At 42.2% G+C, this 27,180-nt stretch overlaps 1 protein-coding gene across 3 annotated transcripts in view; it reads left to right on the top strand.

Moving 5' to 3' along the window:
• Nucleotides 1-27,180, top strand: part of tafa3a (TAFA chemokine like family member 3a) — an 89,218-nt gene that overhangs the window by 8,242 nt on the left and 53,796 nt on the right. The gene's annotated exons all lie outside the window — the stretch shown is intronic.

Below are 27,180 nucleotides of genomic sequence, written 5' to 3' on the forward strand. Positions count from 1 at the left end.
GATTGATGTAGTGCCATGTGTCATGATTCACTCGTTTAATTACTGTGTTGGCTTTTCTACATGTAGCCATGTTTTCTGAATAGTTCATAGCTTAAGTGATGCAAATTAGGCGGAACTAATCTCTGCTTAGAGGCTCCGCGATTGAGACGACAGCCAGTGGCTGACGCATTTTATTGACATATGTCACAAGTTCCCCCAACATATTACCACAAGGTAACGCGGTTCACCGTTTCTACCACCAAATTCACCATGGTGACAGCGCGCTTGGAGGGTCGGGTGGACCCAAATGGAGCACCATTGTCTTTTAAAATGGAGAGTAACGGTGAGAAGAACTAAAACAAATGGGACTGGTGTTGCCTCCATTGTTGTATACATGAAACATGCCTATCACATGGTGCAATAGTGTTTGCCTTTGTTGTCTACTATTGCTGCACACGGGTATTGTTGTAGTCTATCAGTAACCTGGTGTGTCACTGCCACAGGACACGTAGCGAACGTTCAAAGCACAACTGCAGGTTGTGAACTTATGATAAATGGTCTTGTATTTAAATAGCACTTCTTTTCTACCTATTAGCATTCAAAGCTGTTTGCAGTCACAATGTCACATTTACCCAATCGTTCACACGAGTGGACACACATTAACACACCAATGTCAAGCACCAAGAGCAACTCGAGGTTCAAGGACACTTTGCCATGTTGTCCACCACGTACTGGGCTTCCCTATGGTTAGACATTCGATGCAGAGCCACAGCCGTCACTGAGCACTGAGTAGAGGGGGCTGACTCACTTTGGTCTTTGTTAACCATGAATACATTCATTTGTTGCTAACTACTATGGAGTGTACCATCTTTTCACCTAAAATGTTGATCACAGTCCACATTTGTTAATGACTGCCATGAAGCATGACTGTGATTACTATGAAACTAGAAAGTAGTGCCCACCATTTTGCCTTTGATGTTAGTGACTGAATACTATCCTGATGGAACTGGAAATGTAACAATGCGTTGTGGAAAGAAAGAGAGAAAGAAAAGAAAGAAAGAATGGCTGTCATCTTAGTGGTTGTGCCTTCACCCACTGGGCTGCTGTGGCGGTCAGGTTGGTCTGTGATACTGTGATAGGATGCTATTGTCTGCCTTTAATACTGTGTGGTGGGCCTTTGTATCTTCACAGAAATCTCCGCCCTCTGTTAATGGAATTTTGGCACCTCACTGCTGGTCAGTACTCGGATAGTCAGGCTAAACTCTTCTGACAAATCTGAGAGATTAAGGTCAGTAATTTCCAGAATTTGTGCACGGACAGAAATCTGTCTTGGGCCCTACTTGGATGATCAAAACGAAGCACTGCGCCCAAACCTGTACTGTGCTGGGTTCTGAGCAGAGTTTATGCCTCTCTGGGACTAAATGCTGTAACCTATGAACGTAGTCAATGCTGGTGTGAGCCATTTATACTTGTGTGCTTGTCAGTCTGTCTCGCTCTGTAAAAACGCCACCAAACACTAGTCGGTGTTGTGTCTTTTTTGTCAGTCGGGTTAATTTGTGTTACTAATTCTGACTGAAACTTTAGCCGAAGACATATCATACAACTGCTGAACGTTCGAACCTCTTCAGTCAGTCTTTCTTCAGTGTGGTCCATTTATATTGATCAAAAATTGCAGAAATGGAGAATCCGCCAGAAATACTGAAGCGGAAATATGCTACCAGCAAGAAAACCAATCACTGCTCTTGCAGTCAGCTTTACTCGCGTTCCTGGGGAGGTGCTCGTCAGGCTACGACATTAGGGTCTATAGGGTCTGGGCTATCGCCGTAGCATCTGCATCAAATTGACACTGTAGCATAAACTGCCTGTTAGTGTGCACTGACTTCATCCCACTGATGACTTGCAAGTTTTACTTCTGACACGGACCACCTTTCTGCTTCGTGATTACAGACGTAATGGAAATATTTTGCTGCAATTCCCCTTCTCCCTCTTGTACAACTCTTAACACCTCGTCCCCTGGTCCCCCTAATTCATTTAAACATTTAAAACAGGGACCTTAATTATTCATGTCCCCAGCAGTCTGTGGCCCTGGTCTGGCCTCCTGTGGGCACCCTGGTGCCGAATGTATCTGGATGGACACGTTCGAGGGCTGCTCATTAATTGATGCCTCAGTGGATGCCAGAGGTCTAATGCACTCTCACTCTCTGCCTCTGGCTTTCGCTGCGTGTCGTCTTTTCACTTTCACACACGCAAGGTGTGAGGGGTTTTCACGGAAAACCTGATGTTATGAAGTCGTCAAAAAAGAGTCAAAGGGTGTCTTCACCCCACCAGACCACGAGGAAAGACTATGTTCAACAAGACTTTACATCTAAAGGAAAGGAGTGTGTGAGTGGACAATGCACCCTCCCTAATCGTACCATCTCGGTCTCTGGGGCCGGGACTCACGTTCATCGTCATTCTGCTTAGGTGGTTACATCTTCCCCTGATTTAAAGATCGGTCTGCAGCAGAAGAGCTGGTTCAAAGGGGTCATTTTACTGAACTTTCGCCACAAAGAACAGAACACATGAAGGATGCAACAATGTGAGGAGTAATTAAGAGCTGCAAAATCATACAAAAAAGAAAGTGTTGTTTCTATGCGTTATGGAAGGATGACAGGGGTAATGGCTTTGGGTGAACCAAGACTATATGGTCTTCTTCTCTGCAGATAATTATTGTATTTTCATTTTGCATTACCATCCATTGTACATTGTTTGGCTTATGACTCTGTAAAGCAAACTGCTTTCATCTTAATTTGTTATTCATTGTGGTAGTTTTGGTAGTGTGTTAATTTAAAAAGCTTTACACTGAATGCCAAGTTTCAGTGAAAATCTGTCTTTTTTTTTTATCACGAAGAAAAATGAAGCGATCAGCGACATGCTTTGGGAGATGCTATGCTTCTTCTCACTACCAGCCCTTTCAGTGGTACTCTTGAGACAAATTAACTAAAAATCGAAACCTCACAAACACCCGATAGCTTCATTCATTATCATGTCTTGACTCAGTTTATAATACCTCAATGCACTAATCCCTGAACTTCTCGTTCTTCCTCTCATATATTTATTCTGTTTGTAAAAAAATTCCTTTCATCTTACCCTCTGACATCTGCATTCTCGATTAATGTGAAAATGTAAAACTAGTACAGAGAAGTTTACCACTGCAGACTACGGTCTACTTTTCTTTAATGAAACATAATAAAACATGGTGAGGTATTCGATGGGCTGGAAGCCGTAAAGGCCAGATGTGCAGCACTATTTGCAAACAAGCCCAATAGTGTCTGATAAAGGACATGTCTGCTCGCAGACTCTAAAAGGACATATGCTACTGTGGGGATAACATATGTTATCGACTGATTGGGCTACACGTCTGCTCATGCGGTTGTTTTAGTATGAACTTGTGTTGCTTTCCACCACCAGTCGATGGGAACAGGCACCACCAAAAACAACCTTATTGTCTTTAGTCATTCTCCTGTTTTCTGAAAGATGAAAATCAGTAGTTGGTCTAATATGTCCCAGTTACAACTACCAGGTCTTTTAGTAAATTAATAGTGCTTTTACCCAAAAACTTTCCTCCACCAATCACTCATAGCTGATGTATTCCTCCAATCACATAAACCTACTAAATACGATATTAAAAATGCACTGATTTGAGAAAGTTCAGAAACATTGTTTTTAGAGTTTACTTCATCATCTGAGTTCTTCTTTCCTCTTTCAGGTTTCAGGTATACAGTATATTAATAATCAGATACATTAGCGTCCTTTTCACATCTGCAGTCGTTTATCTGCAGTTGCGGATTTTCAAAATGAAGTGAAATATCTGTGCTGACTGCTAAGGCCTGACCTTGATAACAAGTTGCATTAAAGCAAAAAAACAAAAAACAAACAAACAACAAAAAAAAAAAACGAAAAACTGCATTAACTCTTGAGTGTTTCTTTTTCTTGGAATACAAAGCCTGCAACACAGGAGCCTGTCATGGATGCCTGAGTGCGAGCCCGACCACTGTATTAGAACTGCACAAGAAATCAATTCAGGAAATATAGAGGCAATTATTTTGTCTCCTACATTCGCTGACAAAGTAGCAGCTAAGCGAGCCAAGAAGAAAAAACAGAATTAAAGAGAAGAAAATAAATACGTCCACTGTGGGGGTCTGGGGACCATATAAAGAACACGTGGGTGATTTAAAATCTGCTGTACCCCTGCAAAGAATCTGTAATTAATGAAAAATGAATGATATTGATTTGCTGAAGGTTGCACTGATATTTTATCGTGTGCGGCAGGAACAGTAAAAAAAAAAAAAAAAAAGAAGAAGCAAATTTAAGGTCAAGATTTTGAGTCTTCAGTGTTTTGCTGTACTTTGTGGTCTATTATTGTGTTGTTTATAGAGCTAGTGCTCAGTAACTAGTCTTTTGGGTATATGACTCATGCCCACTATATCTGTGTTCATGCCCATCAAGTTCATACAATGTCAGGCAAGAACATACTGCAGAAAATAGAGGTGGTTCTCTTTGTTTCCCTCTTTTGGTTTGCTGCGTACATTCTAAGCTTCTTACAGTGGCAAACATTCAACAAATTTGAATGTTTTAGAAAATATCTTGAGTACGGCTACTTACATCATTGCATTATCCGTATCTTGTGACTTCGCCATATGCCTCTACAATAAAATCAAATCCGATCACTACTGTTGTTGTTATAAGTTTTATCTGAGGAGTCTGATTCCTAAAAACATCCTGATCAGTGTGCCTCATTGTCTGAAATGAAATCCTGAGTTATTCCCCCTTTCATTGCCGTTGTTAACTGGGCAAATTCTGAGATGCACCTGCTGATCTGATCTCAGAACGTTACTACCTCACAGGTTTCCCGTGCAGAGCTTTCTGCAGGGCTTTTTATTTTTGCTGTCAAATGAGGTGTGCAAAGATCAGCTGTTAGCCATCAGTAACAGAGGCCAAATGGAAGGGTAATACACTCATCCTTATGCAAAGATGCACAGCTGCTGCGCCTGCATTAGCATATGGGAACAACTCAAACCTCATAATCCTTGGGATAATTAAAAAGTGCACTTTTCCCTCTGTATGGTGTATTATCTGCGAGAGAGAAACGAAGGGTGGAAGGGGGGCAAGATGATACCTTGACAGTTAACAGTTTGTGGAGCCTCCGCAGAATTAATGATGTGAGTCTTGACAGACAGTAATTCTGTATTAGGATATGGCACATCTTGGCCTGAAGCCCCCTTGGGCACCACTGGGTCTACAGAGCTGCACACGGACTTAGACATTTGCATTAGGGTTGTGAAGGCATCTCCCCTCGTAGCTCGGAGAGAAGGCTCCGCTACAGATCGAGCATGTTCATGTTCTGTGACACCACTGTAAGAATCTGACAGGAGATCATCCTGGCTGCTGTGAGGAGAAGAATAAATGTTCACCGGAAAAGGGAAGAAAATGAAATGGATCCGGCTCTCTGCTAATGAACTGTGATATGTTATAGAAGCTGTCCCTTCCATCTGTCTAGGAAAAAAAAAAAGAAAGAAAGAGGAAGACTCAGGGAGAGTAGTCTACAGTATATGTGTCTGGCTTGTCTTCCCTGCAGGTTTTTAGTGTGTATAGGAAACGCAGCATCACTGAACAAAGGACGACCTGCTCTTCAGGCGTGCCACAGATGAATAAAGGTTAAAAAACACAAATATTTCCAGTCAGAAAGCGTCCGGCTCCCACTTTAAAACCATAATGTCTGATAGGAGACAAGAGCTCCACAATTTCCCTGTTTAATCTAAGTGTGGCAACAGTATTTAAGCCGCAAGTAAGCATTGAACATTAGCATTAGCTGTTGTTATGCAGCTAAATGTCTGAAAGAAAAGAAAAAAGGTAAACAACAACCAAGCACTGTAGTACTGGAATAATTACACTTTTGAAAGGCAAAAACTAAATAACATTTTCACTAACATCATCTTATTCAGCGTGGCAGCTTTGTACAAATGGTAAATAATTTAAGGTCATGTCCAGTTTTAACCCTTAAATCCAGATCTGTAACAGATCCTTTAAATTAAGGAACAAAGTAACATGTCCTGTGATAGTTTAAAGATTTCTTAACAGTTTTATCCGGTTCTGTGGTTCTTGAATCTTGAGACAATGTTACCGATAAAACTCCTACCACTCAGCTGCTTCTCAAAAAGAAGATACACAGTGGAAGACCTACTTGAATCAATGAGTGAATGAGGGTGTTCATTCGTTTAGTAGCTCTAAAAATTTGACTTAATAAATATCAGTTTAAATTAAAGATTCAGAATCACCAATCAACCTAACGAGCATGGAGGGGGGAGGAAACCAGAGCACCTGGGGAAAACCCACGCGGACACAGGGAGAACATGCAAACTCCTTCATTTTAGAATATGATTGTGATGGGGAACTACCTCACATCAACTGTGTATATGTACCAAATACTTAAACCCACCTAAGCCCTACAAATACTACAGTGAACAACCAACTGTACCTTCATACCAGAAACAGGGAAGTGTTCTGTATTCCTCAGTCAGAAGAGGGAAATGGAAGAGCTACTATTTGCCCAGGAGGATAGGAAGCTCGATAAATCTACAAGCTGCTGTAAAGGAGCCATTGTCATTATCCACGATTGTTTTAGATGATCATTTTGCTTTCGTCCCTTCTGCTTCTTCTCTCATGCGCTGGTTTTTTAGGCTGACGAGCCAGTCGGAGATCCCTCTCCAACTTGTCCCGGTGCCGAGGAACGAGCATGCTGTATAAGCCGAATATCACCGATGATGGTCTAACACTGGAACGTGGCCGGCACTTTATACTTAAATCTGATTTTCCCTGACTTCCCATTGACAACCCCTTTTAAATTTTGTTTGAGGTGTGGAAAGCTTTTTTTCCGACGGAGCCCCACCTATATACTATTTACTTAAACCATGAGTTACGGGAAATAACCATAACTGATCTAACAATCTCTGTTTCAGGCCGACACATTAAAGTTCTGATCATGAAACAGTGTTTTTATTTCAAGCTGCAGTAACGGTAGACTTTTCTTTACTAATTGTCTTCGGGGTTCGTGTGTGGTTCATGGTGATGCTAAGATGCCCTTTCATTCTTCAGGGTTTCTTGTTTGCCAAGCGTGGCAGTTTTAGATTATTTTTCCCCCCCTAAGAGTACTGCCGCATTGATTATCTGTATCTTTTTATGTGAATACAAATGTCTTAGCACGTTCATTATTAGCACACATGAGCGTTGCCGTCTATGCACGGGGGAGACGGAAGGCTCCTCTTACGAGCGCCCTGGTAGTCGAGCCCTATGAAGGGGTGGAGCAGACACTGAGCTCAGACGCACCTATTCATCACTCTGAACTAGGGAGTTCATTAAAATAGCCCACGCAGCCTTCTTTGTGGAGGCTGAGCCAAAGCCTGCCTTCAGTGCTAAACAAACAGGGTCAAAAAGTGATCGCACCACACACTGATACAGTTCAGCAATAAGAAATAAGAAAAACAGGCCAAAGATACAGTATGAGACATCACACACAGAAAGATTTTGATTAAAATTATAATTGTCTCTCCATTTTCTCTATAATTATATTTATGCAAATGTTATGCGCGACTGTTTCTAATAAGGTATTGTTCTCATACTGATATCAAGTAATTTAAATGACGCACGCCTCTCATTCGTTAATTAATCTTTTTGAGGTCACTGAGCAGGTTTTTGTTTGTTCCAAAATAATGGACATACCTTCCCTTCGGTGCTTTGAAGTGTCTGTTTTAAGTGTCAAGTCATAGCATCACATTATCATATTCCCCACCTTGACCCAGTGTTCGACAGATTTAAAGACGGAGAAGTTGCAGAGAAACCAGTGCTGCGGTGACCTTTTGCTGCCAATTCAATTGCTTAATTAACGAACGTCAAAGACCAGAGGGTCAGAAACTGCAGCCCTCGGCGACCTTTTTAATAATACTTCACACGTGATGAATCACAAATCTTCATCAGCTGGCGAGTGTGAGGGAATGGAGGAAATAACTGTGTTTTATGATGAACAAAAAGCTTCTAAAAGTTAAATCCACTGATGATACATAGTGTATTGTCACAGCAGAACAAAAACGGCCCTAATAAGTAGTTAAACCACTAATCTGAAGATCCAATTATTTCAAAAAGAAGAAAAAAGAAAATACTGCGGAACCCAATTCAAAGGCTTCTTAAGGCTATCATAGTTAAAGTGTACCAGTTTAATTAAACACTGCATTTTACTTTTAAATTTTACTAATTGTTTTTCTTTTGTATGGTTATTATCAAGACCTCAGTTGGAAATAAAACAAGCAGCACAACTGAAATCTGTCTTATATACATGTTACACATATACTGTATATATACATGAAGCGCATGGAGAACATCACTGATAAAATATTTGCTGCAAAAAGTGTACTCTTACCAGAAAGCTTCTATGTTTTTTTTTGTTAACTATTATTACTATTTGTGTGCCTCAATGTATGTAGACCAGATCATGTGTATGTACTGCACAATATTTCAAAGGGACACAGGCAAAGGCACAAATGATTTTCCGCCAGCAGCCTGGTAAGGTGCAGGATGTATGTATTCCTCCATGTGGTTGTCATAATGCAGGGAAGCCTTTGAAGATGTGTAATGTCATAATGTAATAGTGTCATCTGCTGCTGAGGCTTTTTGCAGCACTTGAACTTAGCAGCATGGCACATCATGACATTGTTCTCTTTATGTTTGCCAGGAAACTTTTTCATCCACCTACGCAAAAAAAAAATAAAAAAAAAAAATAAAGAGCCCTCTTATGGTGGCCAAAGCAGCCAGACAGAGGGATCGAGAGCGGGCAAACTGAAACCGCACGTTGTAGTCTGTCACCTAATGATCTGTGGAATGCGTCACATTATTCCCTCTTGTGTAAACGTAAAGTACAGTGCAGCGGTGTCAGGTGTTTACCCATTTAAGAATAAGAAAAAATGTTATTGTGTTATTGGAAAAACAACGTAATAAAGTTAAACTGCTCTCTGGTTCTGAAGCAATAAAAATGAAAAACTATAGCACCAATACACGATAAAATACAAGCGCACACAAATTAGTGCGGTGAAGATTAGCAGCGTTTTAAAACGGTAAACAATAGTCCAGATGTGTCTGTAGAAAACTGTTGAAAACCTTCTTTTAGTAATGATATACAGTATTTAGTTTAATGCAGCAGTTTTGATGCCACTCTTGTGCATTCATGGTGACCCTGCCGCATAAACACAGGAAATGGTGGAATCAGCTAGCCCTATTCTGTCCAAACACAATAAAATCTGCCCACCTGGATCTCTTGTCTAGCTGTACGCAGCTGTGTTAGCCTCCTTGCGTTAACAGAGAGAAATGTACAGATCAGTGTAAACAGCAGCAGACTTGGGAAAGAAACAGAATAGCACAATAAACAAAGGATTAGCCAAGATGCTCTTAGGGGCTTTGTTTGATTTGAAGTGTTTTACTTTATGATGATTGCGAATGTGGTTGCAGTGGCCACAAAATCCACTGCGCAACCCTTAGCATAAGCAAGGCGGAAACATCAGAGTTTACCTAGGATTGCTGCGGTATAGCACCTGTTCACTCCAGTGCAGCCTGGTTCACGCGGTGAGCCGACCGAACATAAACGCTTCACAAACACTCACATTAGCTTGAACTTCATGTTCAAATTAATGTGAGTGCTTTTGGTTCTTGGTGAATGCAGCCAGGGTGACCTCTAAAGTTATTCAGCCACTTCTAAAGCACATGGCGGCTGCATATGCATCATTTGGCTCCATGTATTTTATTTTATTTTTTTGAGGAAGTTTCTTTCATTTATATAGCACCTTAAAAGCAAAGAGCATTTGCACCAAAGGCAGCAGAGTCCAAGCTCCCAGTAGCTTCTGGCAGGCTGTTTCAGAGCCGAGGGGCTGCGACAGAAAAGGTCCGGTCCCCTGCCTTTTATTTCCCCAAATGTGGCACAGCCAACACACCATGGTCTGAGGATCTGAGGGTTCTGATGGTGGTGTAAAGGGTAGGAAGTTCAGAGATATATGAAGGGGTGACCATGGAGGGGTTTATAAACAATCAGAAGAATTTTGAAGTGTATCCTATGTATCCTATCCCAGTGTAATATGATGCAAGAATGGGAGTGATGCGGTCTTGCTTCTTTGACCTTGTTAATAACCAGGCTTGGACTAGTTGGAGACAGGGAGATGGTGGTCTGGGTAATACCTGAGTAGAAGAAGTTCAGCCTGTATGATTTGAATGCATGAGTAACTGTTTCTAGGTTGGAGGGTGACAGGAAATCATCTTATTCTTTTTCCTTTTCCAAACGGTTGTCATGTGTCTGTGTGAGTGCTCCACCCATGTGACTACAAACAGTGCGTGCAAATGTGCATTTAAAGGCTGGATATATACATACAGGATGTATGTGTGTGTTCTGGAAGTGCAGGCTTATGGCGGCCTTTGGTGTTTTACAGCGGGCGGATGGTCGAGCGCTGGAGCAGATGTGGCATTTAAATGGCCTTCTTTTTGGGAAGCAGGTGGTTGAGTGTGATAGATCATAGATGTCATCTCCGGCTCTGCTTTCTTCTGCATTAGCACGACCAGAATGAGTCTTCGGTGCTTCGGTGGCACACACACATGCAAGGACGCAGAGCCACACACAAACATATGTACAGCATCCTCATTCGCATCAAGGCAGTATTAAACCTTTCCTCCTCTCTAATGACCTGTTTAAGTCCAAAAGCACAAAGAGCCACAGTGTAATGTGGCTTGATATGGAAAACGTCTTAGCTATGAAATTGAAACGCTAACATTTTCACACGATTTTCTACTTCCATTGTGTGGGTTTTTCTTTTTTCTTTTTTTTCCTCAGAATGCTGCAAAATGACTTAACCCGACTGTAACAAATGAAATAATTAGGTTTGTATCTGATTCTGTTAATGATGTGTACGTCTGTGCGCGCTCTCCTCGGGCCCTGCTCCATTTCTCTTCTCACGCGGATGCTCTTTATTTGAGAGGAGGAGAGATGGCGTTTCGAAACGAGCCCATAGCAAACAGGACTAAAAATAATGATTCTGTGGCTCTGTTTGAGCTTTGCTGCTCTTTGCCTTCCCCTCAGGAATAGCTCTCTAAATACACACAGCGCTGAAGCTGCGGCACAGCTCTGGGCTGTCTGCACGCTTCTTCAGTCATTTTCTTAAAATATCCAAAAGCTTTATTGATCTGGCCCGTGTCACTCTAAGATGAATGCTCGCTCTGTCTCTCTCTGCTGCCATTTTTAATGTAACGTTTTTGTGTGCGCGTCTTGTTTTTTCTGTGTGTCTGACGCTTTCGGGGTGAGGAGGGGGGATCGAGCGGAGAGCCCGACGCAAGCAGCTGAGAAAGTGTGCAAAATTGTTGTTATTATTAGTGCGTAATGACATCATCTCTCAGAGGAATCCTGAGCAGAGTTTGTGAACAAAAAAAACAAAAAAAACATCTGATTTGTCGTGCCGCCGCCGCTGCTGCGTGTTCTGACAGCACTCCCAACTGCTCAATTAATTTTAATCAAATGTTTACAATGCACTAACAGCTTGGAATTTTTGTGTGTAATAACGATGCAAAATGAAACTTTGTTTGAAATTATTGCCCCAAACAAACATCAATTAGTTCGCTGTATGAGGTGATAGATTCACGCTGTCCAATCACAGGCGGGGAGAGAAGCAGCAGGAATTGTGGATAACTGAGCTCCTACTGTTTGCTCTATCAGCCGCCATAGATCTTTGTGGCATACATTTATTTCTTTTTCTTTTTTCTCATTTCTTCTCATTTCATTGCGTCGTTTCTATCCGTTTCTTTTCCCCCAAGAATTTCTTCTACTTTTCTCTTGTGTTTCCAAAACATCTCATCTCCTCCTGAGTCCTACACTCTCTCTCTCTCTTTCATCCCTCACATCCCCAAATTCCAGCCGTCCTCCTCGACGCTCTCTTCCCGCCCGTTTCGACTTCTCCATTTTCCGCCTCACCTTCCTCGCTTCCCCGCTCCCTCTTGGCTCGGTCAGCCTCCCCCTGCGCCCCCTTGAGTGTCACTCCTCCAGCTTCTCCCGCCTGTCTTCGCGGAGAGGCGCTTGCGCATGGCCCTCCGGTCTCTGCTCGAGTGTGTGTGCGTTCTGTTCCCTGGCGTTTATCTCGGAGGTGACTTCACCCCGGGATCAAGTCACCTGCAGCCGCCCAGCTAATCTGGTGTGCGCAGGTGCCGCATCCAACTCTCCACCTTAAATAAATAATTTCGGAGAAAAAAGAAGAAGAAAAAAAGAGCTACACCTGCATACTGGAGAGTGCTGGGCTCTCTTATGAAGTTACTTTTGCCTGTTATCAAAGCAACAAATTTGAACCAAGAGTTTAATCAGACTTCACTTTAGAGAATATTGAAAGGTAAGCTGTTTTCCTCTCTGTGAGGCGGCGTCCTCTTTGCATGAGTGGTACGTATTCATCAATGCAGTGGAAGAGAAAGTGACGTGTCCTTGGATTGACTCGTAAAGAACCGCCACGAAAGCATTAAAAATATTCCGAAGTTATCCCAATGAGTTTATCGGTTCTGCGGTTAAAGATCGTTTCAGCCCAGTAAAGCAGCCGACCACAAAGTATTTGATCAGTCCAGGCCGGTTCACACAAATGCTTATTCTTCAATCATCAAAAGTTTAATGCTAAAAGAAACAAATAAGAGTTAAATGTCTTAGTAATTAGACAGTCTATTCAAATCTTACCGTGAAACGTGTTTTACCGTGACCGAGCGGTTCTACTGATGGGTGTAAAGGGTATAAATATATGCAGCTTCTTTCTTTTTTTTTTTTTTTTACTTTCTATAATTATTTCAGCGTTTTCTTGTCCTGCCAGATGCCCAGTAGATACTTTAGTAGATGTGCAGAACATTTTCCCGGCTTGTCTCACAGAGCAGCAGAGGAACATGAGTGTGGAGATCTCACCTTCACTGCTGAATTATACTTGTTCTTTTAAGTTGGAGGTTGTACGAGTGGGTGGAGAGGGCGGAAGCACGGGGATCGCATAATAAAGGTAGAAAAGAAACTTTGCTTCTTTCCCCACAAAGAAATAATAGCGGTGTTACTGTGAAACCACCACATCTCGTGATTGGACGATGTTGTGAGCTAACAGGCCCGCGGGGGGTGCTTCTGGGGAGACTAGCAACTCCTCTGCAGCGTTTCAGTGTCGTGCGTGATAAAGTGTTAAGCCGCTGAGTTTGGCGAGAGAACCATTTGCTTTGTGATGCTGAGTGGCTTACACCTACTTTGAATCGGATGTTTACTGCTATTGTTATGTCATTTTCTGCTCTCAAACTAGTTTGCAGCCGCAAATATCTAAATGTCATGTCACTTCCGTTTTGCTAAGAAAACGAAAAGGGAAATAGACCGCCAACGATGAACTCAGTGGTGATGCATAAAGGCTGCACTGCCAGTAGCTTATTATAGTCACTGGTAGGTGTTAAAAAGTGGACCGAGTTTATTTAAAAAACAAAATAATAAAAAACTGCAAATAGACTTGGATGCGATACGTTTTTATTCAGTTTTCCATTCATTCTCATCCCCAAGTCCCCATATGCCTTTTTATCTACTTCTGTTTTGTTGTTTTGCTAAAGAATTGTACTGCTGAAAATCACCGGACACAAATTACTGGAACAGTAGAGAAAACAATAATGCTAAATTCAACATAATAAAAACACCATCATCCGCCTGAGACAGCTGTTGAGCCCAAGCCTGATTGGCTAACAACACATCTAGGCATATAGTGTGATAAAAATGATATTTTTTTAAATGCTGTAAGAACCAGATGGCCCATATTTTCTGATTTGAAGGTAATAAAAGTTTTCAGCCGTGCTAGTTTTGCTCTGCCGGTTGGTCAGTTCATTGCTTTGGGTCATGTAGGATTGTGACAACAGCTGCTGGTAGAAATTGTCATATGCATATTGGATCATCTGATCACAAAAACTGTTTTTGTTGGTTTTTGTGAAGTGGCATTGGTTTAACTGCTGGATGACATACATTTAAGAAAGTTAAGGCATTTATTTCTATACTCAACTGAAGACATGACATGAACCTACTTGGTTTGGATACAAATATATGTACATATCACTTACGATACACGACAATTTAGAGTCTACGGGAAAGTTCCTACTGCACCGACCTTTGACACAATAATTTTGTATTATTTGCTTACGGGTAAAGCTTAATGTCCTCGCTGTGTCTGTCTCAGTGGTAAAAAGTAAGCACGAGACATTCACCTGACTGCACCCTGCCAGCATTTCTCCTGAGCTAATTAGAAGCATATACAGTTTGGTTTACATTTTGCACTAGAGCCTGCTTGTCCAACAGTAACGTCCGAGTTCATCTTCATCATGTACTAATTACAGAGAATTAGTCTAAAGTCCTGAGTGTCAAATCCCAGCAATTGTTATTGTGAGTAACATCAAACATCACTGCAAATGCAAGACTTTGGTGTTAAAATGAGGAGATGTTACTATTATACTTGTTATTGTGATTGTAGGATGCAGATTGGTAAATTTATGTGTATTTGCTTATTTACCCCCAGCAGTCGACTGCATTTTTATTTTTATTTATTTGGCAAATAGAAAATCAACTAACTCCTCTATCCAAACCATGATGATTTTAAATAAAACAAATGTTTACTAATCGATTTTTTTTTTTTTTTAATCAGTATTTTATAACACATTTGGCCTCCTCTCAACTGGACCTTGTTTTTAACTTAAATGATCTGCAACTAATGGCATTCGAGGAGCCTGCTTTGTGTTTACTGCTTATTACTGTTTCTGTGAGTAGCAAGACTCCTTGAATTTCCCCCTGGGGATCAATAAAGTATCTATCTATTTGGAAATTTTGCACACTAAGATGTAAACATCGTCAGCGTTATACTTTCTTAAGTTTTTTTTGGGGCTTGTTAGCACGATAAAGGTCATTGACCGGCCGAACATGGCTGCAGGCTCGATCCATTTCTCAAATCCTCCAATTCTGCGTCATTGGGTGTCTTATTAGGGAGCTGCATCCAGTCATCCTGGTAACAACTGCATGAAAACAAATATTAAAACTACCTGAGAACAGCTGGGACGAAGCAATTACGTCACGCCATGGATGCGATTGCGTTATTAGCCTTGTAGACAGCTGTGCTCATGATTACTTAACTAGAAGGACGGAACCATGGCGCTGTATCTGGGGGCTGATTGAATGTGTTTATTTAATTTCTTGTCCAGAAGCGAGGCAGGCAGCCGGATGTCTGATGTCGCTCTAAGATTTGAAAAACTGCGTGACCTCTGGAACACGGGGCGGGCGGCAGGAATAGCAGAGCAGTTTCACTGTGATGTTGTGGAGGTTATGCTTCCTCTGGGTTTGATCCTTTTTGCACCATAATGAATCCCTCTCATGTCACTTGTATCGCGGATGCCTCCTCCAGGTGATTCACCGCCGCAGATCAGACTTTCCCTTGGTGCTCTCTCAAGCAAGACCAACTCCCTTGAACAGATTTTTCACACAGAAGATAGTCTGACAATAAAAGCAGATATTCATGCCCCGGCATAGCATTTTGTCAAAAGATAAAAGCTTTCCTCCCCTCTATCTCCCTTTTCATCAACACAGAGGAACACAGTTTGAAGGCAAACCCAATTTTCTTCAACTCTCCGAATATCTCCGCAGTGCAATGTGGAGGGTGTCATTTGTAATGAATGGCCCTGAGGTAATTAGAAACACGCTCCTCTTCCAGGAGGAAAACAAGATTGTGAAAAAAATGATGATGAATAAATAAGAAAAAAGAAAAGGATGAAAGAAGGACGGCCCTCCTGGCTGAGGAACAGATGCCAGGGCTGTATTGTTGATAACTCTCTGCTGTTTGGCGGAGGACACAGGGGGGCTTTGCCAATTCATTAACCAGTCTAGCGAGGAGGCTTCACACTGTCTCCAGAAGCCCTCAAAAAAAAAAAAAAATGCCTACTTGTCTCGTCACTCATGTGCAAGTTTGGGTGATAAGAGGGTGTTTGCGTGTTTTGCCGTGTTTGTGTGCGTATTATGTCTGTGTTTGCACAGAGTTTTAGTCTCGGTGAAAGGAGCTGAGATATGAGACAGGAAATGACTTTGTGTAATTGAGAGCTATGAAGAACAGTGCTGTATCATCCCTACAAAGTGCGTTTCTGTTCTTCTGCTTTGCTTTGTTAAGTAAGTTTTGGATTAGTTGCAGTTGCTGCCTGTGCCGCCTCTTCTTGCATTTCAGTGCAGCAGGTACGATATTGTTGCACAAACAATTTGGTTTGCGACCATGAAGATCTGTATCAAGAGATGCACCAACTCTGCTGCTCCTCTGTTCTTAACTTTTCTAACCATCCAATGTGATAATATGTTGTGTGTTTCAGCTTGTCCGTGGATGGTTTCTATGACAGTATACTCTTTAAACATTCCCTGAGGAGTATTTGACCTCTAGTAAATAGGGATGTCCAGTAATATTCAGTGTCGACCGATCAGACCTTAAATAACCACAATGTTCTCTCCTGAAGATCCTTGTAAAGGCCTTTCTTTTCTTACTTGTGTTCTCCCAGATCACGTATGCTTTGTGTGACTGGAATAACGGTGTCAGAGCTAACGTATCGAGCAGAGGGTAGCTCCTCTCCAGAAACTCCAATAGATGAGAAAATGTGTGTTCTCCAACTCCATAAACACCGTGACCCTCTCTGTGATATTTTTCGCCCTTAACCCTGTCTCTAGGAAACTGTATGGTCATGCTTCTGTGCTGCTTTTCCCTGACTTTTTTTTTTTTTTTTTTTAATATTTTGGTGGCACCTCTTGCTGCCATCTCATGAAACATCTGCATTGCACAAGTTACAAAATTCTGTCTGACTGAATTATTTTCAGTCGCTGTAAAATACTTTCACACAGACGTGGTTTTGGTTTATGGCAGACCTAAAATAAATGACTGCAAAAGATCAGGCTTGGCTAAAGCTCGATACCTCAACTGGATCAGCCCCCAGTACTGATCATCAGATAGCGATCAGGAACATCCCTAATACTAATAATAGTAACACTACTCAGATGTTTTTCTGTGAGTGGGTCACTGCTTTATGCTGCTGCACAAGCATGAAGAAAGATCTGCCTACATTTCTGATGTTTTTCACACATTGTAATGATCAACAGATGCTGTTCATTTGCCTGCAAACACTGGTAAAAGGAAGGCGAGTTAAGATGAAAACAGTTCTTGATTTAAAATATGGTTTATATGGTATTGATTAATTTAGTATCTTTTTTTTTCATATAGCATCAATAACAACAAATATCGTATCAAGATGCTTCACAAAATCCAGCTTGAAGCCTCCAGAGCAAGCCTGAAAGCGAAGGTAGCTAGCAAAAATTCCCATTTAACGATTTAACAGGAAGAAACCTTGAGCAGAACCCAGCTCATATGGAGGGACCCATCTGTCTAAAGTCAGCCGGGGTGAGACAGAGAAGAGAGAGAAGAAAACAGCAGGAGAAACAGGAGAAACAAACATCTGTCATAGATACGTACGTCTGACTAAAGCAAACATGTAGAATCTGATTAGGATACAGATACAAGATGTAGCAGATGATGTTACATGACTGATTTGAGGTAGACAGGTTGGAAAATTGTTCATCCAGGTAGGAGTGGATGACTGCAGGCCATGATGACTGGGCAGGTGGATGACACACAACAACAGCAGATGTAGTATGGAGCTCCACAGGTCAGAGACACACAACTCCAGCCCAGAGACGCTTGCAGGAAGATGGAGGAGAGGAGGGGGAAGAGGGGAGAGGGAGACACAGCAACTAACATGCTACACGGTAGTAGCACAGAATCGCATGAGTAATATAAGAAATTATACAAGAAATTAGAAGACAGGAGCTTGGTGCCAGAGAGAAGAAAGTAGAGGACATGTCCTCAGTGCATCGTCCACCAGCAGCCTAGGGGCCTGAGGGGTGGTTAAGTCCAGCCCCAACTATAACCTTTGTCGTTAAGGAAAGTCTTGAGCTGCACCTTAAAATGGCCTCCCGAACCCAAACTGAGAGCTTGTTCCACAGGAGAGGAGCCCATTCTTTTTTTTTTTTCAACTCTAGGAACCACAAGTAGACCTGCACTGTGAGAAGATATGCTACACATTTCAGATATGATGGAGCTAGGCCTTTAAGGGCATGGTATGGAGGAGGAGAATTTTAAAGGGAGCCAACAAAGAGAAGCTTCATTAGCTCTTGCTAATTCCTGTCAGTGCTCTTCCTGCAGCGTTTTGAATCAATTGGAGGCTTTTTAAAGAGCTGTTTGGACAGATAGATATTAATGAATTACAGTAATCCAGCCTGGAAGACACACATGCATGAACTAGTTTTTCAGCATCACTCTGAGAAAGGATGTTTCTAATTTTGACGATATTACGCAGGCGAAAGAAAGCAGTCCTGGTCACTCGCTTTATGTGAGAATTAAAGGACGTATCCCGGTCAATTACAACACCAAGGATTTTCACAGCAGTACTGGAGCCATCCAAAGAAACCAGGTGATTAGATAATGAACCTCTGAGATGATTACAGAGCCCCAAACCTACAGGGACAGATTATAATTTTGGTTCAACGTTTTTTGGTTGAAAGTTGTCCTGAATGGGGACATACAGAGACCAACATTTTTATTTTTATTTTTTACTGTAAAGTTGATCATTTTAACAAAGAGGTCTGCTGCAGCCTGCCTCTGGTTGCCATTCAAGGTACTGCCCCAGAGCCGCTTGATAATTGCTACCTAGTTGCTGCCTTCGTCTGTCTCCTGTTTCCTCATGCCAGTAGTGTGCAGTCGGCCTCCTGCAGCTAAACATGACATTAAGAGAGTGGTGGAGAGAGCCGGGCAGCTAAACAATGAGCCGAGGGCCCTGTAAATCTGAGAGGGAGCTGTAGATTTGTGAGATAACTCTCGGTTGGCTAATTACCGCGAGCAGCACCTTTCACATGGTCACATTATCATTTGACAAACCCCACCAAGAGTTTCAATACATCACCCTACCCAGCCCGCTGCTTTGAGCTGTCATGTTGTCAGACAGATTGATCCCACCTCACTTAAATGCAACATAAGCTACAGCCACACTGACAAGGGGAGGGGAGCACTCGTCACTGTGACATGCACGGGGGAAAAAAGATGCAGACACTAATAGAGAAATCAATATTCACCATTTTGAATGTCGAATCATGTGCCTCGGTCAAAAGATGGCTGACTTGATCCGATAACAATCTCAGTGTTCACTCAGTTCTTTCCAGATGTCTGGTGTCAGCTGCGTTGCAGGGCTCCCAAATCAAATCTGATAACCATTATAGACCAGGTATCTACGGTGCACACACTAAACAATATGTACCTGCACATTTTTCCCCTTTTGTGTTGCATGTATGTTGATTATTTTGCACTGTGTTAAGATTAAAGGAAGATTTAGGTATGTGAGAAAAATATCACCATCACACACTTGATGCCTGTGTGCTTTGCCTGTGTGTCTGAGATGATAATTACATGCAAAAAAATGTGTATGAATATATATATATGGATTATTTTAGAATATGTATCATGCTATTTTGTCCATCTTTTCACTTGACAAGTTTAACACTTGGTAAGGTGTTCTTTTATCAAATGCTACTCCATTTTCTCTAAACATACCTTTGGTGATCGTGGCTAAAGAGCTTTATTTTTAATGTTATCTACCCACAGCACTTCCAGAATGACTCCACTCTATCCAGACGTTGCTTTGTAGACTACAGATGTTGCCATTTGTGATGGAGTTGCTGGTACTTACCACTCTTCCACGTTGCCTTTATTTGCCTTCCTGCAGCCACAGGAATTTACTCTTGAAACTTGGAATCAGTTCTCGTTAGCGTCACAGTTTCTATAACCACCCCGTGCTTTATATGCATCGATTTGCTTCATGCTTTCAGTTCCTCATTCAGTTGTACTGAGGAGCCTGTGGTTGTTGAAGAATCTTTTTGACCTGCCTTGTCAGTCCTAATGATTTAAATCAGACCACAGAGGTTTCTTTCCCCTGTCTTATTCACCCTGTACATGTCGGACTTCAGGCTCAACACAGAGCCACCTGTCACCTGCAGAAGTTGTCAGGTGACACTGGAATTGTGGTGTGTATCAGGGATGGACAAGAGGACGAATCTGCAAGAATCTGGTGAACATCTCATGTTGCGGAGTGAACAACTTTCGGCTCAGTACAGCTAAAACCAAGAACATGGTACTGGATTTCCGGAGGACCCACCTGTACATCTGGATCACAAAGTGGGCTGGTCAGAGCCGTCTCTATTTCCCCAGGAGGCTAAGGTCACTTAATATCTGCTGGAAGCTGCTGAACACGTTCTACCAGACCATTGTTGCCAGCGCCCTGGACTGAACTGATACTGAAGGCGGCCTCAGTGGTGGGGGCAGAGGCAAGTGCGCAGAAACTGGCTGAACTAATTCTTGAACTAATGGTGCCTCGCTCGTTTGGGCACGACTGATACGACTTTCCACAACAGGTCTAGCCATTAATGGAAATCAATTCAAAAGTTCAGTTGCTTTTTTTAAAACATTTTTTGGATTATCATGACCTGGATTACTGTGAACCTTCTCAGACATAATGTCCAACGCCCTCTACACACAACCCTACATGACACTGTGGTCAGACAGAGAAGCTCGTCCAGTGACAGGCTGCTGTCTCTGTCCTGCTCCACGGACAGGTTGAGGTCATTTATCCCTCAGGCCATAGGGCTCTACAATGCCTCCCTGTGAGTAAACAACTGGACTGTATTTTCTATATATTTTTTATGTATTAATATTATTATATAACTCTAATCTAATCTAAGGCTCTGCTTAGGGGAGAGATAAATGCAGATACTTTTTTTCGGACCGTTAGCTTGTTATTGACTGAAGCACAACAGTACCCTAATTACATTCACTCGCGTTTTTTTTTTTCCCTGCACCTGCTCTGCTGCAGACATCTTTGCTCCGCTGTCCCTTTAGTGGGATGATGCCACCATCGCTGTCACTGATTGACAGCACTAGTGAGCCCAGCGCTGTCTTCTGTGTTTCACAGAATATGACCTGTCAAAAAAAGAAGTCGCCTACCTGGAAATAAGTTACATGAATGAATTTTATGAAGGCACGCTGTCACTTACATTGGAACAGAAATATCTGATGGATATAGAAAACATACTGTATCGAAAATCTAAATAAACCCTGGGTAAACAAGAGGGTGCAACAAACCACTCTTGTATAAAGAAGCAAGGCTGCTATTTGAGGCATGCAGATTTTTCAGTTGGTGTAATCTCTGAGACTGAGCACTGGCACGGTCGGCGCTGCGGTTGTTTGGTGGTTGTCGGATTCTGTCGGTTCCTTTGTGAGCATGACAGAGATGTGCATGACTCGGTGTGACAAGCCTCTCGGGTTGCTGGATGATGTCAATAGGCAATCACTACTCAGATTTATGACTGAGAGATGACCAGTAAACGTGCCAGGAATCCGTGACTGACATCATCTCCTTTTAGTAAATGAATACAGCCTGGTTATATTGGTCAATAGGAAGTTTCTGACCTTCTGGATATAGAAGGATAGTTTCCACTTCCAGCTACCTCTAATTATGTATCTAAGGACATACATACATAACATAAGTAAGAAATAATGTGAATGGGTCAAATACTTTTAAGAAAAGGAAAAACTGTTTTTTATTTCCTTCTCAACTGATTCCTGTCTCATTTTCAGTCAGTATTTGTTTGTTGTTTTTTTTTTTTTTTTGACCTGCCTCTGTCGTCAGGTTGTTGCACGCAGATGTGTTTTGGGTCATGTGAAGTGTGACTCAATTTTGTTCAGATAATATTCCAGCAGAAGTGCATATTGTTTATCTGCGCGCCTTGTTGGAGAAGAAGTGATTGTGCGTCGCTCTCCACGAGATTTGAATGCAGGGACGACAAGAGAGAAACGCTGGAGGTAGAGAGGATACGAACGGGAAATCTGATGAACGAATGTGGAAAACAGAATGAGCCGTGATTTTCGTGTATAGCCAGAATATTGTGTTCTTTGAAGAGAGCGCCTTTTTTCTGAACTCCTGTGTGCATAATTTACACTCACGCATGCAGATTATTCACTTGCTCCGTGCTAATTCTTTGGCGTTCTCTGGAATTAAAAAAAGGGTCACTCTCACAGCGGTCTTCTCCTTTCCCTATCTGTTGTGAAACAGTAGCGCAGAAAAGAGGCTTATTTTGGTGAGCTGCACGGAACACGTCCTCGTCTGGAAGGTGATACTGTACGTGCAGGTAGCTGAACAGACAGCTGCCAGGGAGGAGGAGGAGGGGGGGGAGTAAAAGGGATGAGGATGCTATGAGGAAGGAGGAGATGAGAGGAGAAGCGAGGAAATGAGGAGAGGTAGCAGTCAGCAACATGTCAAACTGCTCTCTAGAAAGAGGGAGGCAGCTACAGCAACACATTTTCTTTATGTTATTTTTGTAGACAAACACACAGTGTCAGGAAATGCCCGCTTACGGTGCATCCAGTAAAAACTACAACAACAACAACAACAAAAAAGTAACACGCCATCTAATTGGTAAGTAAGCTCGTGGATCAACTTAAGGTTTAGTGTCTGTTAGCAGCGTGAGAGTTTGTGTGTGTGTGTGCGTTTTGGCATGCTGCGGTGCATATGCTTACACCTCCGAGATTATGCTAAACAAGATTATACAATCCACTTAGCATACAGGCTGTAATAAAGTATTAACATGCACAGTCACAGGCCAAATAAATCCAGGATTCAAAGAAAAAAGGGATGACATTGTGGATGCTATTTTTGCCATACAATGGAAGGGTGATCAAAGAGGAATCGAAAACAAAGCCGAGTCTTCGTCTTCAGTTAAACACAGTGGAAATATAAAATAGCTGGCATCAGCTGCTGATCAGAGGCGTCGTCTACGCCAGAGAATGTAGCAATTATCATACGAGGCAACGTGCAGGTCCTTTCCTATAGATGCAAGGATGCATTTTCATTCGGTGAAGCATCTCATCACTGACAAGTACTATGATGAGTGTCATGCTTATCTCTGCCTCAAATCGGGCTCTCTGAAAAATGTCAATCATTTAGGCGACTTGAAAAACACATGTAGAAATGAGCCTCCATTAACTTCCCATCTGCTCAGATCAGCTGTCATCAGCGAAGCCGTCAGCACGTTCTGTCACGTTACACTTTACCACTGTTGTTGCTGCACGGATTTCTTTTGTCAGGCTAATCTTTCCATCATTACCATTTATTATATTATCGATCATGTTGACACTACACACGGCATATCTAATGCGGTATTTGTGTGTTTACAGTGTACAACAGACAGATGAGGGGATGTGCTGGATGCATCAGTAGAATTTAGCTCACAACGAAGTTGCACTTGGTTTACAGTAGCTGATTTATCTCCTCAGGGACTCTCGGCACAATGAGCCCATGATTTAAGATGCTGTTAGACAAAGCTGTTGTCATTTCAAGTTGTCAGCTGAGACCGTAGCCTGTAAATAAAGATGGATGATGGGACAGCTCCTCAAAAGTGAAACCAAGGCAAGTAGAGCTCCCCCTGGTGATTGGCTGCAGTATAGGTCATAAACTCCACCTTCTCTAGAGACATACCTGACATCATGATGGTTACCAGTTGCCATTTTAACCGCTCTGTGAAATGGTCCTGTAGGACCATGAGAGTTGAGAAAGAAAAGAGTCTGGCGGAAGTGTGGTCAGCTCATCGATAATGTGGCTCTCCGTTGCTCCACCTGAGAATTGCATTGCACAGACTCCGGCTTCAAAAGATGGCGCCGTCCTTACCACCGGGAAAGTAGGATCAGTTTGGCCAGCGCAGGAGGCGGGGACGTGTTATTCATATTTACAGAGTCAGTGTGTGAAACCAATGATCCGTGGAAAAAATAAAAAGAACTGAGCTTGTTAGTTTTACTAGTATAATTATGGTGAAGAAACTGGAACTTCTTCCGCGTACTGTAGATCTGAACTTGATCTGGGAATGAAAACAGTTCAACTCCGGTGACCTCACACTTAGGATTCCTGAGGAGCAAGTTGACTTCACTTTCCAGTCCTGAAATTTTCCGTTTGTAAATTATTCTTTATATCAATGTGAACAATCTTGGATATTTTTGGAAAGCCAAGAAGAGCTGTATGAATGTTCTGTACTGCTCATGAAAATGAATCATTTCCTTTTTTTTGTGGCTTATTTATTTATTTTTATTTTAGAAATTCGAACCTACAGCCTACAAAATGACTCAGTCTTACTGACGTACCACACTGCTTCAGCGTGGGGGAAATTCGAAGCTTGACCGACACTCTCTAACTAGACATTATCCTTCCTAATATTGTGTAGGTGTCCCATGTGACTCCTCAAGGAGTGAGCATGAGGGTGGATCAGGCCTGTTCCAGTGCATCCAGATACTTGAATTTGAAGGCCAGACCAACATCTTGTGCGTTTTTGTGCATGTGTCTGTGTCAGACTGCATCCTGCTGGGGATGGCGGCTGCCAACAAGGAGACTCATGGCTATAGGGTGGAGGTGCCTGATCTGGTCAAGGTGGTACATGTCTAAGTCACATCCACACAAATGCCACGTCCAAACGTTTCCCAGCAGAACACTGAATTGTCACAAGATGGTCAGTTTTATTTATTGCTCCCCTCCATAGTCATATAGGTAGTGACTAAACTGTGATTGGACAGTAGTTGTTGGGGGTTGTGGTTTGTCACATTTGGTAACGAGCTTTCAAAATAAATTGTGCACTGGTTTGGTAGTGAATAAGTTTTCCCCACAGCATGTGAGCAAGCGTCCACTGACCTGAGGACTCCCGGTTACTGGTAACCTAATGATCACAGCTGTTGCTACATCTGCACTGCTTGCTACTGGCTTCGGGCCACCAGAGAAATGTAATCACAGATGCCATTTCGAACTCACACTAATACAGCATGTACACAGTATAGTGTATATATTAACTTTGTAGTCGCTTCTGTTTTTAACTGCAGAACTCATTCAGATAAGGGCTAACTGTGTTTGCTCCAAAACAACAACATCAATAAAAAGTCAGACACAACAACACATAAATCCATTAAAGGATGTGAAAGTTTATTTAATATCGCCTCCCCTCGGCCTTCCCCTCTGCTCTCTCCTACTCTCGGCTATAGCGTTTTCTCTGTAAACAGTGCGCAAACTGGATTGATTAAGCCTTCCTTCTTCACTAAATCCCATCTGCTAGGCCAATCAGTTCTTTCCTAATGCATGACCCAGTCCCAGAGCTGTGTTAATCCGGAAGCTTACATAGAAGAGCACACGTAGAGTGGTGCTTCTCTGCACCCATCACCACCGGCAGCACAGATGTGTTTTAAAAGTGGTGCTTAGAGGAATTAATGAGAGTCATGCACAGATCTGAGGCAGACTCCGGACTCTTGATTTTGTGTTTAATTGCCGGTGCTCTCCCTCCTCCTTCCCCTCCTCCTGTCCTCCTGTCCTCCTGTGACGTACAGTAGGTGCATGGCTCATTCCCGGAGGGGGGCTGGAGGGAGAGGGGGAGCTGGGGGGTGCTGAATGTGGGCAACACTAAGTAGAAAAGAGTGTTAAGTGTGGTTAAAAGGGATAGAGGGGTTAGGAAATGGGAGAGGAGTGGAAATCAGCTTCCGCACAGTGAACAGTGTTGTTCGTATGTGGTGGTGCAGTGTAAGGTAATATTTTAATGTGTGATGCTTTGTAGATCGACCGGTCAGAAGAGGAACGCTATAAAGATATACTGTCACTCAGAGAGGTTTTTCATGCTGTTCGACAGAATCACTCCCCGTACTGTTCCTTAGATGACATGTTTCCATTTCATTAACTCCTGTGTTGACTGTTTATTTTTAATGTTGCTGCCTGGCTCAGAGGACTGGTACAAGCAGTTTAAATACAGTGGATGTTAGTGTCTCATACAGTTTAAAGGAACGTTGTCTTTGCTCATCCTCTATGCTAATGAGACCTCCAAGTCTCAACACCGCAATGGAACAATACTTTAGAAGTGTTTGGGGACCGCACACCACCCTCCCTCTGCTCTATTACCTAAGCATGTGTCCGTGATATTTTTGGAGCATAAATCATGCCAACAGCTCCGCCAGGTTTCCTATATATTTTTAAGATTGCTTAACATAGCGGTGACCACAAGGCATATTTTATGAAACAGAACTTTTGGGTCCTGTGAGGCAATGACTCAAGGCAACGTTAGGATTCCTCACATTTCTGGGTCACATTGCATCCATAAATCTTTGTTATTGAAAATGTCATTACTGCCCCACCCTGTCTGCTTCATTCAAAAAAAAAAAAAAAGTACAAAAAAACTTTAAAACAAAACGGGAATAATAAAAAAGATTGTCTAGACATATGTTGTGGAGAGGCTCTCCGTCCTTGATCAGGAGATTAATTTTTCATTTACGGAATAAAGTACAAAGCTGAGGAAAAGCCTTCAAAGAGTCTCAGTGAAACTGATAACACAGCACATATCAACATTCACCTGACGTTAGGTAGAATACCATTATAATATGTGCTGCGCTATCGTTTCAGGCCAAACGCAGTGAAAGCACTTTTCAACCTTGGGGCCTTGAGCTCGTCTTGCAGGCTGGAAACTGTGCTGCCAATTATTTTACCACAATGTCAAGGCTGCATGCTTTTCACATTTTGAGCACCTTCACATGCTAATGACTGCGAAATACGCTCTATTTAAGATTCATCATTTTAATGTTTGATTTTATGATTTTATGTTACAGACACATTGGTACTTGTGTCGTTTACCTTTTTTTTGTAAAGTGGTTACAATCGGTGTTCAGTCTGTAGGATCAGACTGAGACAGTGATGAGTAAGCAGGCAGGAGCTTCTAATTAAGTGTTGCTTATGCCTCAGAATACAGTTTCATGTATCAGTAATCCTATATGACCTCAGTCACTGGAGAGCAGGGATTGTTGCCTCAGCCACACAATGCTCACTTACATATAGAATGATGTAATAGATTTCACTTTGTCCATTAACAGATCATTTGACACTGTAATTAAAAACAGCTTGCAGTGATGAATTAATCAATTCCCCCAAGTGGGTTTGTAAGATAAGCTGAGAGCAGTTTCTTCTCACTGAGGGTATGTGCAG

Source organism: Mugil cephalus, chromosome 4, assembly GCF_022458985.1.
Source record: "Mugil cephalus isolate CIBA_MC_2020 chromosome 4, CIBA_Mcephalus_1.1, whole genome shotgun sequence".
Lineage (NCBI taxonomy): Eukaryota > Metazoa > Chordata > Actinopteri > Mugiliformes > Mugilidae > Mugil > Mugil cephalus.